The sequence below is a fragment of the Arvicanthis niloticus genome, chromosome 16, assembly GCF_011762505.2.
Source record: "Arvicanthis niloticus isolate mArvNil1 chromosome 16, mArvNil1.pat.X, whole genome shotgun sequence".
Lineage (NCBI taxonomy): Eukaryota > Metazoa > Chordata > Mammalia > Rodentia > Muridae > Arvicanthis > Arvicanthis niloticus.
The window spans coordinates 35,194,169-35,208,717 of NC_047673.1; the positions used below are offsets into that span (position 1 = coordinate 35,194,169).

The 14,549-nt window shown below is 41.0% G+C and overlaps 1 long non-coding RNA gene across 1 annotated transcript; it reads right to left on the reverse strand.

Moving 5' to 3' along the window:
• Positions 1-1,186: 1,186 nt before the first annotated feature.
• On the reverse strand, positions 1,187-13,569 carry LOC143434685 (uncharacterized). Its single transcript, XR_013104386.1, has 3 exons — positions 13,176-13,569; positions 3,655-3,748; positions 1,187-2,390 (listed from the first exon to the last, which is right to left on the reverse strand). It is a non-coding gene; the product is annotated as an uncharacterized LOC143434685 (long non-coding RNA).
• Positions 13,570-14,549: the final 980 nt, after the last annotated feature.

The following is a 14,549-nucleotide window of genomic DNA, read 5'->3' on the forward strand; positions in this document are numbered from 1 at the left end:
GGATTGCTTTGGGTCCCAATCTCAGTGGCTCTAGTCTGAGTCCCATTCTTTTCTCTGGCCAGCGCTGTCATTGTGGGAGTGTGTAATGGAGTAAGCCACTCCTTTCAAAAGGCAGGAAGCAAAGACAGAAACAAGTGGAACTCTCAGCTCTTAAAAGATAAATCCTGAAAGACCTAAGAACCTTCTTGAGGTACACTTTACTTCCCAGGAGTGCCACCCTGGTGACCAAGCCTTGACTTGGGGTCATCCAATGTCCAACAATGACAATCTTTTATTCTGAATATGCTCAAAGGTCACAAAAGGCATAGTATATAATGAAGAAAGGCATTGTGTCCTACCCAGCTTAAACAAACTAGCAACATTTTGGCCATATTTTTTTATTCTGTATATGCTTACATGTGTCAATATATGGATGCATGCACACACACACATGCACGCACATACACATTCTCTCTCTCTCTCTCTCTCTCTCTCTCTCTCTCTCTCTCTCTCTCTCTGTGTGTGTGTGTGTGTGTGTTTTCTGGATTCTCAAAAGGAAACCTTAGTTATTCTTTGATTGTTTATATTCCTATTCTTTTATGTCTATCAGCTACATAAAGACTTTTAAAAACATAATTATGATGCTATTATCACACTTGAGAAATTAGAAATGAATCTTTAATATCATCTAATTTTTAATCAAATTTTCTAAGTTTTCTTTTTAAAAAAAACTATTATACACTAACCAAGAAGCTATTTGCAAACTAGCAACATTTTGTCGATATAATTGATACCTGCTGGCAAAGGGATAATCTATTTTTCACAATGGAGTGTCACAGAGTATATTAACCAAGCTCCAGGGCAGACGCTGTGCCAAGGAATACTTGGTGACCACAAAATGAACTCCATGGGGTTTGTGTATGTGTATGTGTGTGTGTGGGGGGGGGTAATTTTCATTACATTTTTTTTTGTTTGGATATTTTTTTTGTCTTACTGGTTTTATGTTTGTTTTGATGTTTGGTTTTTGTGCTGTGTATATATGTGTGTGTGTGTGTGTGCTCTGTGTGTGTGTGTGTGTGTGTGTGTGTGTGTGTTGAAAGAAAGAGAAAGAACATTAAATTGAGTAGGTAGGAATGTAGAAATGATCTGGGAAGAGTTGAAGGAGGGAAAATGTCATGTAAATATGGTATGAAAAGGATTAAATAAAAGAAATAGAACGACTGATTTCCTTTTTCCCTTTTATTGAAAATAGATTTTTTTCTCATATATTTTGATAACAATTTCAGTTCCCTCTACTCCTCTCAGTTCCTCCCCGTCTCCCTCACATCCACATCTATCCCTTTTCTGCCTCTTATTAGAAAACAAACAGGCTTCTAAGGGTTAAGAATAAAATATAATAAAACAAAACAGAAACTAACACGTCAGAATAGAACATGACAACCAGAAGGAAAAGAGCTTAAGATCAGACAGAAGAAACAGATGGGGATGCAGAGACCCACTCGTTTATAGACTCAGGAAATCCATAAAAACACTAAACGGTAAGCCCCAATAATACAAAAAGAACCCAGACGGTAACCGGAGAGAGAATACATAAATATGAAAATAAGATAAAGTTTAAATAGATAGCCCCAACATGACATTATGAGACACAGAACTTCCAAAGATGCCATTAAGTTTGTTTTCTGCTGGTTATCTACCCTTAAGAGGACTTTGTTCCACTTTGAGAATAAATTAAACTTTGAGAATAAATTAAACCTTAGAGTAAATTAAACTTTCACCTGCAAATAGTTATTGTTAGCATTTTGTCTAGGCTCCACCCCACAGTTACCTGGCAACAGCAGGTGTGCCTGACTCACTATATAAGGGGCTGCTTGCCCCCTTCTCGCTCCGCTCGTGTTTTTTTGCTCTCACTCTGTCCTCTCCCTCCTGCTCCCCCTCCCCATTCCCTTCCCTCCTCTTTCTCCACCTGCTCATGGCTGGCCTCTACTCCTCTACTCTCTCTGCCTTTCTCTGTCTCTATTACTCTCTCAACTTTCCTCTCCATGCCCTGAATAAACTCTATTCTATACTATACCGTTTGCCTAGTCCTTCATGGGGAAGGGATGCCTCTGCATGAGCCCAGGGCGGCACCTCCTTTCCAGACACCTTACCGCACCTCCACCAAATATATTCTTTCTCCTTCTATTTTTATAAAACACAGCAGTTATCAATAGGGGACAGCTTCTGGTTTAGGGATGGGGCATGTGTCCACTTCTCCGTTCAGCTCTAGGACCTGTTCATGCTGCTTTAGACAATCTGACTTCATATGAGCTTCAATCACGTTGATTGTAGGGCCTCATTCTCTTGGTGTCCTCCATCTCCTCTGGCACTGAGACTCTTCCTTTCTCCTTTACAGCAGGGTTTCCTGAGTCCTGAGGGGAGAGATTTGATGGAGACATCCTGTTTAGGGATGAGTTGTTTGAAGACCTCTCATTCTCTCCATAAAGTCTGCCTGCGTGTCTCTGTATCAGTCCCCATCAGCTGCAGAGGAAGCTTCCTGAGCAAAGCACAGATCCATGAGTGTATCAGGATGCCAGTAGGAGTGGTACTTTTTTTTTTTTTTTTTTTAGAACAGTAGTATTTGGCTTTATTCTAGTCCCTGGGCTATCTCATTTCAGGGTTTGGACCACCTGAGCAGTGTAGAGTATGGGTTCCATTTCATAAAGTAGGCTTTAAATCAAATCAGATATTAGTTACTCCTGCAAGCTCTGAGCCACCTTTGCACTAGCCTATCTTGCAGGCAGGACAGCACTGTAGAGCTAAGGTTTGTGGCTATGTTGGTGTTTATATATCTCCTTTGTTAATATGCAGAATACCTTCCTGTACCATGGACACTAGCACATAGGAATGAAAGCTCTTAGACACTAGCTTGACTTCTCCATGTTCAATGAGGTGTAGATGTTGTCTTCAGCAACGTGGCCTTGCCATCAGTTTATAGAAGGCAACCTACAGTCTTGCCAACAGTCTGGGTTATTTGGGGGTTCCCACGGAATCAATCTCTTTTGCCAACAATTCAATTAAATATAACCCAATCTCAATACTGGAAGTTTCATTTGGTGCCAAGAGATGTCCAGCTGGGGCTCTCTCCCCGCATTATTCGGCAGTTTCATCTAGATTGCCTTCATGTATGTATATATTTTACAATGTTCCTGCAGCATTAGATTCTCATACTACCACTCAAATGGATCTTAATTTTAGCAGTAGAGAGAGAATGACTTCAACTATAGCGAAAATCTCAGCCAGTCTGTGGTAAGCCTCAGTAGGCAGGGGAAGAAAAAAAATAATAAATTTCTTATTGTATATTTGATTTGTGGGGGTATAGATAAACACATGCCACGGCACACTAGTGGAAGTCAGAGAATACTTTCTGGGAGACAATTCTCTCCTGCCACAGGTGGATATTGGAGAGTTTTAGGTCATCAGTCTTGGTAACAAGTGGCTTACCCAGTGAGCCATCTCACCAGCCCTTTAAAAAAAATTTTTTTTTCTGAGTTGCTGGAGAGTAATCTTGGGGCCCAAGACATACCTAAACATACTCTATACCACTGAACTACAGCAAGCTTCTTTTTTTAAAAAAAAATTGTTTTTAATTCATGTATAAATGTGTATGCTACATATGTATCGTTCATTACTCACAAATATCAGGAGAAGGCATTGGATGTCTAAAGCTGTAGTTACCAGGCTGTTGTGAATCACTTGATGTGGGTTATGGGAACTAAACTTGGGTCATCTAGAAGAGAAACAAATGCTCTTACCTGTTGAGCCATTTCTCTAGCTCCCATCCCACCTATTAAATGTGTATCTTAATATTAGTTCCTTTGAATCAAAATCAAAACATGACCTGAAAAACATCAGGGTTGACACTTTTTAAGTCCCTCTAAATATTTGCTTTTTCCCCTATGGCCATTCCTAAGTTGTCCTTTTTGAAAACTATATTGGTTGGGCTTTAGGATTATCCTTATTTAGCAAACTGTATCCTGAGGGTATTAATCAATGTGTCTCTCTATTCCTTCTGTTTCCAATAAACTGATAATCCAGTGCACGCCAGTTCAACTTTCAAGCACACATACTTCATGGGAGGTCCTTGATATCTGGCTGTCTACTCTGGTGATGAGGGTCATCTCTGAGTCCCGGGGTCACCAAGCTGCTCTCTTCTTACCCTTCACCCTTTGCCTAACAGCTTAAAGACTTTTCTTACCTGTGCCTTACTTGATAAGAGCTCTGGGAGTGAACAGCCTCCACTTCCCCCTTCACTTCTTCATCTCTCAGGTGGGATTAAAAGCTTCAAAGTTAGAAGTCAGTACAGAGAAACAGAGCCTTTTTCAGCTTTAAGTTTCATTCTCATTTTTTTTTTTTTTTTGACTACCACAGTAACCTAACTTTCATATGTTTGATATGTAGTAATCCACAGTACTCATTCTTCTGTGGTTAAAGTATCTCCTTTGGTCAGCAAGTGTTTCTCAGGTTGGCATTGCATCCTTTTGACAAGTTCTGAGTTTGGCAGCCTCTTTTATGTCCTGGCTCAGTAAGATAACCAGAATGATATAGGTAGTGCTCACTGCAGATTTGGGGGGTACCAGACCCAGTTTATTTAGAATTTATATATATATATATATATATATATATATATATATATATATATAATGTTATATATGTTATATAATATATATATGATTCCCCCCAGACCCAGTTTATATAGAATTATATGTATACAATTCCCTGGAATCACCTGGCCACAGAAATTTGTTCAACATTAATAGTCTTCTAAGAAGGCCAAATGGCTCCAACCACTGCCACAGAGAGATTTGGTTAAGAATGGCTCATTAAGTTTTATCACTACCTTTGAAATGGAGGACAGTTGCTTGCTGTAGAACACCCCAGCTAGTCACCCCCTACTGAAGCAGATGCCCCCTAATCTCTTGTGTGGCTGGTGGTGTGACCCCACAGCACCTCAGACTGCATTCTTTGTCCCTCCACCTGGGGTTCTCAGGCCACCACTAAGTCGCACCTGCTCATCAGCGAGCCTCCAAGCAGGCCATAGGTTGTAGGGAGGGTGACATAAGTCACAGCTGCTAACATATTCACCATGGTCCATTATGGCTCTATTAGTCATGCTGCCTGAAAGACCCAGGAAGAGAACTAGAAACTATGGCAAGCTTTGACTAGTAAGGGGAGAGGTAGAAGACAAGTCTGGACGTGTATTTATTGTTATCTCTCTCTGATGCTGTTCCACGTCACAGCACAGGGCAATGGAAAGCATTGCTCCACGCAACTGCGCACTGGCATCGTTCATGAACAGGTAGCCGGCTGGATTCTCTACACTATAGCTAGCTGACGACCCACTGCCTTGTGTTTGATTCTCTTCCTCCTTTCCTCTTCTTTACTTTTGATTCCCTGGGGTCACCACACAGAGAAGCAGAGCAATAAATAGTTAGGATATGGATTTTAATGAGAAAAAATGCATATTGTTAATAAGTAGCAATAGCTATTAATTTTCAAGATCACATACAGAGGCCAAGGAAGTAGCACAGTAGTAGAGGCTTTGAGTGACATGGAAGAGACTCTGGCTTTGACCCCAACAATACACATACACACACACACACACACACTTACACACATACACACACACATCATTGTAACAAGTTCAGCAGTGTTCAGCACAGTAGCGTAGGCTTTGAATATTCTATAGCTTAAGTTTAAGAGTTATGGGACATTCTTTTTTTTTAATTGTCATTGTGTGTGCAGATAACACACATGCCATAGCTTCCATGTGGAAGTCAAAGGACAATGTAAAACATTGGTCCTGTTTTTCTTGTTCAAGACAGGTCTCTGCTTCTCCGCTATCTGAGGGTATCCCACAAACTTCCTAACTGAGGCTATCCCACAAGCTTCCAGGGATTCCCCCATCCTCACCTCCCATCTCCCTGTAAGTGACACATATGCACAATGGTGTCCAGCTTTACCAGGCAGGGTTTTGGGAATCTGAACTCAGGTCTGCATGCTTATATCACATGTCCACTTGCTGTGTCCCTAGCCAGTGTGTGCTCTTAAGGGAACACATTCTCTACAATAGCGATCAGGAAGTATTTTGCATATGGAAATTTTAAATGGTTGCTTGGAGTTCATAGGAAGTGTATAAACTCTCTGAAGCTAAAGCTTCTCTGATTCATATTTGGAAGATTCAGTCTTAGTAGGATTTAAGGTGGAGCCTGGAAGACTATCTTATTCAAAAGCTTTCTAGATGCTTCTGATTGGATTTCAACCAGCAATGTGGGATAACCTTGCTCTCTTTCTGAAGGTAAGAGAATGAAACGCAGGGGTTGACATAATCAACACATATTTCCCTTTGTTCCTTTGCTTGGTTCTCCTTGAAAAGGCAAAACAGAGGAGGGAAGACCGAGCTTCATGGAAGCTTTCAAAGCCTACTACCCTTTTACAGAATTAAAATCAAAATTTCTGATTGAGCAAACCAAGCATGCACAGAAAAGTAATTAGCTGGCTTTGTGTGCTTACTGCCACCACACAAATGTGCATAAATTTAATCCTAGTACAGGCCCTATCATCACCATCACCATCACCACCATCATCATCTTATCATTATTATTTTGATTCTTTCAATCTTAGGTTTATTCCTGATGGACCTGATGTTGAGTTATCAATGTTAGTTAGACATGTTCGCTGCTATGACAGACTGCCTGACCAATCTGGCTTACAGGAGGAAACATGTACTTTGGCTCATAGGTTCAGAGGTTCCCATTGATCATAGCTGGGAGGATGTGGCAGAGATAAACAGAATATATAATGAAAGGCAAGATGCAGAGGCAGACAAAGCCTGTGTTCACCACCCCGCCACCTTAATCCATCCAGGATGGTCAACCTATGGGCTGCTGCTGCCCTGGGTTAGGAGCACAAATGGGTTCTTTCTCCCTCAGTTAATCATCTCTGGACATGTGCTCATGAACACACCCAGCGTAGGCACTTATCAATCCAATTGGGTTGATATTCAAAATTTACCATCAGTTTCTCTGTGCTGTGGACCAATCCCTCCCTATGGAGACTTACATTAGAATACCCACCTGGCCACCACCCGGATTTGCCAAATCTTCACATCTCTTCCTCTATGCAGGAGCAGTTCTGTGACCCGCACCTCAGAAACCTCCCTTTTCTTGGTCCTCTACCAAGTACAATCATTTTTCTTGACTTTGGATTTATTGTTCTATTCACCTTTGAATAATTTCTCAACATACACACCCCAAAATAATATTTGGCATTTTCTAAAACTGATGATTAAAAAAACTACATTATAACCCTCCACAGCACGCTTTTGACTCTTTGACATTATATTTTAAATTTATGTGTTGATATGCATAGCATTTGTTCATTAAATGTAACCACTGCTCTTCAGTCCATTGCCTAAATATTCTATAATGTATATTTGCTCATTCTTTTCCCTGGATTTCTAAGTTGTTCCCAAATGTCACTACTTAAAGTGTTGCAGTCTGAAGATACACATTAGTTATAGCTCAGGAACTTACAACATAAAACATTTCTTTTCTCAGAGGCACAGTGATTTGGACAGAACTCTCTAAGCCTGGGGATCAAGGGGAACAGTGAACAGGGGAGTTCTAAACAATTTCACATTACCTGACTTTTGCAGTAATGTTTATCAAACATGGGGCTCTATATACACTGGGAAACTCTATCACTGAGGGACACCCCAAGTTCTCTGTAGCCCTTTTTCCACTCCTTGAGTCAATACTAGAGCATCCTGAAGTGTTCTCTGCCTTTATTTCTGGGATGCTCAGAGACAACAGAGGGATATAAAAAAACCTAAACAAAATGAAAGATAAAATACCATGGGGGAGGTTTTCTGTGATCTGCCCACTACTACAGAAAGTACTAGCAGTTCATGGTGCTCCAAAAGCTGCCCCGTGAACTTTGGCTTGGATTGGAGAGCAGCAGCTCAGAGCAGTTGCTACATTCTCCGTCATACTATTAACATTTATTTTTATTTTACGCATCTGGGTGCTTTGCCTGCATGCATGCCTATGCACCACATATATGCAGAAAAGGATGTTGGATCCCCCTGGAACTGAAGTTACAGGTGGTTGTGACTTGCCATGCGGGTACTTCTGTCTGCTTGAAGAACAGACCCTGCTCTTAACTACTGAGCTAGCTATATATCTACTCCCCACCCCAAAGTTTTCTTTATACATTTTAGCAGTGTATCTTATTGTTAATTGCACTGCGAAGAAAACAGTTGAGCCGATTGATAGTTTGAATTGTTTGAGGCCTGCTTGGTGACCTGATAAACCTTAATTATTATGAATGATTGTGTATTGAAAAGAAATGCCGATTTCATTCTTTTGTCTCCTTTCACTCTCTTCTCTCACAGCATACCTCACAGTGCTGTGCTTCTTCAGTAACTCCCCACTTGCCAGAGCTAACTAACTCTGCACAACCCTTTTCAGTTCGCTACAGTGATGTCTCATGGAGAACTGAAACTGGTATCATGAGAGTACAATAGGACATTAGAGGTCTGCTTGTTCCTCACACCCACCGCAGAGAGCTGCATCTATTCACCCCATGAAAGACCTCTCCTTCTACCCTAACAGAGACACGAGCATTTCCTAATACTTACATTAGGGTTCTCTAGAGACAGAACTAAGGTTAGATAGATAGATAGATAGATAGATAGATAGATAGATAGGAATTGGGAGATTTACAAGAGGAACTGTCACACTGAATTGTAAAGACTTAATAAGCCTCACTATGGGCTGCCCATAAGCTGGAGAACCAGAGAAAATGAAAATGTGGCTAGTTCCAAATTGGAAGTCCAGGAAACAAGTAAGAAAATTGTCAATCCAGGGATAAAACCTATAATCCCCAGGATGCCACTGTGAAGGTGGCTGAGTGCAAAGGCAGAACAACTTGATCCTCTGACAGTTGGGGCAAGAGGAGATTGCTCTGCTCCAGAAAGGGTAGGGTGATTACCTCTTCCTCGAACGTGGCTGATGAAATGATACGATTGTTCCTATGAAGCTCACCAGGCCACTCTCGTCTGAAAACACCTTCACAGATACACACACTGAAGTAGTACCTCACCAGTCATCTATCCATCCCCTCCATTCAGGGAAGCTGACATCTAAACCATTGCAAATTGCATGCATAAAATGAGAAGTTTTGGACACTTGACTGACAGGCCTGTGACCTGTATCACCTGGGAGTTTGTCAGAAATGCAAATCTTCAGTTCCCACCGCAGCCCTCCAGTTCAGAAACTCAATGGAAATGGGGGTCCAGCAGTCTCCCAGCAGCTCTTATATGGCTCTGGCGCCTGAGAAAGTTTGATAACCGCCCACATAAAAGCATAAAGGATAACAGTAATTAACTTCCCATGATAAGTAAAATGAAGACATATGCGGTCTCTAATGTGTCTCAGGTTGGCAAACAGAGAGATTTTAAACAGTAGGGGTCTTGCTACATCGCAAAAGGTTACATTAAAGGAGTGTCTGTAATTTGTGTAATCCATTCCACATGAAAAACATCAAGAGCTATTCCATTGACATATTTGTAAATAATTCTGATTTATGAGAAAACAAAGAGCAGTGCTATTGACTTATAGGGAGAGTACACTTTGATTTATGTTTTTGTTTTATTACTACTGACCTCTGCATGATCCTATTTTGGGAGGAAGTTCTTTGGATCATGGTACTGCAATATTAGTCTCTAAATGAACACTTCTATTGGAGTTCATTTTCTGGCTAATTTGCATCCAAATGGCCCAATCTGAAACACTGATAACAGGGCTAAAGATAGTTTGAACAGCCACATCTATGGAAAAAGGCTTATTAGTGTTCAGCTCCAAGACTTGGTTGTATAATGCCGGAAGATCAACGTCCCCATATAACAGTTCTCTAATCTCTGCCTTTCAAAGATATAAAATGTACTTTCAGGTTATTGCTCAAATAAATAGAGTTTGAATATATTATATAATACTTATAAAAGGTGGTGAAAGTTGAAACATTTATTTGAAACTTTGCTGCTACGACCTTACACGTGTTATTTCAATAACCAATTAACTAAAGATCATTCTGTACATTTTGAAAGAAGCCACGGAAGCTCAGAACCGTTAAGTAACTTGACCAATGTTACAAGTTGCAACTTAATCAGTTCTACCTGACTTCAAAGCTGATGTTCTTGCCACTAACGTTTGTAATCTGTCCAGTGTGTGAGTGGGGGTGGTTCCTCAAAAAGTTCTTAGAGAGAGAGAGAGAGAGAGAGAGATTGAGATTCAGCTCATGGAAAATGCAATAAAACTTACCCAAGCAAAGGTTATCTCTGAGCTTGAATTTAATTGGTAGCCAATTCCAGAAAATGTGTTAAAATGGAGATTGTTCAGGTTTTTCAAAGCTGGTATTTCAGAGTAGCTTTTTTTACATTTGGTGAGGTAATCTTGCCCAAAAATGAGTTATTGCAGCGTGCCAAGCCATAGTGATCACAGTGGCACAATTAGTTACGAAAACGCTGCCTAATGAACATAGCAACTATTCATGGCCACTTTCCTGGATCCCAGGTCAGCATCATTCTTTCTCAAGAAACATCAGTATCAGAGTCACCTCGTCCTCCATACCCGACTGGAGAAGAGAGCACACATGGAGGAGGCTCTCTGTGATCTTCAATCGAGGATGCAATATTCCTGTTCTCTCCTTTTAAGCCATTCTGTGGTTGCTTGTAAATGCTTAGGTTTAAAATAAAATTCAAATAAACCAAATTGCGGCTGCCTTTAGAGGATAACTGAAATAACCAATCTTTTATGCGTTTCAGAAGAATGTAAAACTTAATGACAGCTCTAGAACATTCTGGAGAGATACTCCGCAATGGCTTTATTGATATCGGAAGACTAAAGTCTATCAAAATTACCCTTCTCAATAGGATAACTTGGAATACAGAGAACACATATAGAACACCTATAAGAATAAAGCCACTATTGGAAAATAATCCTCCAATAGGAAACATCTAAACTTAAAGAAAATCTAGAAAGTTCCCACAACTAAACTTGCCCAAAACAGATGTATGCAGTCAAATGAATATCACATAAAATTTTACTTAGATAGAATATCTCGAAGCAGGAACATTTCTCAGGGAAAAAAATGGGTATCTTTCAATTATTTATCTTTATTTCAGCCTCTAAAAATTAGAACATTCCGTCATCACTACTTCATAATTAATGGGCCAGAAATGACAAATGTACAAGAGGCTCAGCTAAGAAAAGCCAAAACCTGAATAGAGGTAATGTGATTAGCTAAGGCTTCTGTAGTCAGAGCACCCAGCTCCCTGCTGGAAGTCTCTTTTCATATCCAAGCACCACAATACCAGGCAGCCAGTACAGACTGAAGCACTGGTAAACTCTTTTTATGACTGGCTATGTACTCAAAATGTGCTTTATCCCAGAGAGTCTTTAATAGGCATGACTAAGGACACTTTAAAAAAAGAAAAAGAAAAATATGAAATCAGGTTTAAAGTGAACAGTAACTTTTATCAAACTGATACATGTGTAAGGTCTTGACAGGTTATCTGCATAGACACTATACTCGGGTCGTACACCTGACAATTTGATCCACAAAAATGCTCTGACCCCTGGGAGATGACCACAGGTGGTGGAAGCAATTCTAAAGTATTATACTAGACATAATATATAGCAATGACAAGACTATATTTTTATGCATAGGATGCTGACACTCTTGGCTTGTCACTTGTCTGCAATGACCTGAAAGGCAGAAGTAGCTGTGAGCCCATGGAGTAGCTGTGAGCCCATGGAGTAGCTGTGAGCCCATGGAGTAGCTGTGAGTCCATGGAGTGGCTGTGAGCCCATGGAGTGGCTGTGAGCCCATGGAGTAGCTGTGAGCCCATGAAGCACCCCTTCCAGTAGTAAATCCCATTGCAAGATAAAAAGCAGCCCCTTTCTTATTGTTCCTGTTACAGAGTTAATACAGTGAGTGCTTATCTTCTCACTGAGCTAGCAAGTTCCTCTTGAACTTGAACTCTATTCTGCACTACTTTTGTGTGTATTGTTGTGACTAGATTAATTATCACAAGATGAACTCACTTTGGTTGCTGCTTCCTTTTTCTCCACCCTGCTCCATTAGCGACTTTTAGAGGGCATGGGCTTAGGAGTTACATGCTGATCTCATTAACACAGCTCTCTTCAATGGGATCCCTCAGTTCATTAATCTCCAGTAAAAGTAACCTACTTAGGATAGGGTTGGAATAGCCCAGAGTCACTTAACATAATGGTGTGGCAATCAAATAAAACACACCCCAACTTAATTTTGTGCCAAGGAAAACTCTTGTCTCCCCTAGTCTTTTACCTTTACTCCTAAATTTCTCTGCATTCGTTGTTTTGATGAAACCCATCAACCTGGTACCTGACTCAGATGGTGCTATTTCTGACTTTCATCGTGGTATTAGAGACTGGAGCAACAGCCTGGTAGTGGTGGCATACACCTTTAATGCCAGCACTCAGGAGGCAGAGGCAGGCAGATCTCTGTGAGTTTGAGGCCAGCATGGTCTACAGTGAGTTCCAGGACAGCCAAGGCTACATAGAGAAACCCTGTTTTTAAACAAAAACAAAAACAAAAAAAAAAAAAAAAAAAAAAAAAAAAAAAAGCAAAAAAAACAAAACCAAAAAACAAAAAATAAAAAAAAAAAAGATAGAAAGTGGATCAAGAAGTCAGGATTTTACGCATGGAGGGACACATAGCTCTGGCTGCACATGTGGCAGAGGATGGCCTTGTCGGACATCAGTGAGAGGAGTGGCCCTTGGTCCTGTGGAGGTTCTATGCCCCAGTGTAGGGGAATGCCAGGGCTGGAAGACCAGAGTGGGAGGGTGGGGAGCACCCTCATAGAAGCAGGGGGAGAGGAATGGGAAAGGGGAATGGGGGGGACAGGAACTGGGAAAGGGGAAACATTTAAAATGTAAATAAAGAAAATACCCAATTTAAAAAAAAAAAGAAGTCAGGATTGGTGTTCCCTGCCTGTCTCCAGTTCTACCATATCACCATCAACTTTTCCTCTTTGTAGCTAAGAGAAGGTCACCAAAAATTATCTTCAATCCTCTCTTTACTCATACCCCGTGCTCCAATCTCAGGAGACTGACCTGTGTCAGTGGGGCTTCCTTGCTCTTCGGTTTCCATGGTGAAATCAGATGGAGGCCTGTTTTTTTTCCTGTGACATTACTTTGTACCGGTCATGACCTTGAGTGCTGAGTCACTGCTGTCTCAAGGTGGAAGCCTGGGACTCTTCCTTCTTGTTTTGAGCCCCTCCCTCCAGGGTGTGCTTGAGATTCAGCTACAATAATCAAGATGGCTTGTTATCCCCTGAGAGTCCGTTACGATGGTGGCTTTTATGCTTCCGCCTTGCTCAGGATCACAGGAAGAGCTTATTAAAACAGATTGCTGACCTTTGCCCCTGACGTTTTGGATCTGATTCTCTTTGGTGAGGCTGGAACATTCCTGCTTCTAACACATTCTTAGAAAGTGCTGACTCTGCTCATCTGAGATCAGACTTAAGAATCAATTAGAAAACGCTGTTCTGTAGAAACACCTTTGTTTACAAGCCAAACAGCAGGTGGCTAAAACTACCCAGGAAACCACGCCCACACTTGCAAACAACTGGTTTGAGAAATAATTAATAGTACTGCATCTATCAGTTAGGGTCGAAACTGGAAACAGATGGCATACTGCAAATAGGGCAAGTCCCTCCAGCCGATCAGTAAACTTGCAAACCTCTCTAGACTTTGCCATTTTGTATTAAATACCTAGGCACATAGATTTTAAAAAAAAATCAATTCTCCCATCTCCATGTGCACTTGCTTAAAGCAACAAGGCACAAGGCCAGTCTTTGAGGTTGCAACCATCTATCTGGATCTATCCCGAGCTAAAGGGCTCAGGAGGAAACCAAGCTGTACATTCTGCAGCTTGGAGTCTCTCTTCCCAGGAGTACCCACCATGGCCTTGCATTCTCCACGACAGGAATTTATGGTCATTCAAAGCGTGACTCTCCTGAGTTTAAGTTTCTAGCAAAGCTTTTCTGTGATGGATCAAACTTTTACCTTAGCAGCCCCACTTCCTTCTGCTGATCTATGGCCCATTTTCCTACAACCTTCGACAACAGATCTCCTTTTTTTCAACACGTGCACAGAGTGCTTTTCTTTCCATTTCTGTGTGAGAGGTTACATGTACTCTTGCTACTTTCTGTTTTTTCGAACTCCTGTCAAAGGCGAATTAAACCGGTGCACCAAAATGAGTCTTCATTTCACGCACCAGTGTCTTCCCAAGTCATCGCCATTCTTTTTAAAAACAAATGTCCTACTTTATATATACCCCCCCCCCGAACTACAGAGTGGTTGGCGTCCTAGTTCCGAGCAATTTCTTTGCCATTTCTATTTCTTACCCCACTTTATGTTTCTAAGAACCCATCCTACTGTTAAAGGCACCATGGTACCTTCACAGTAGAGAAGTCCACGGTGTCA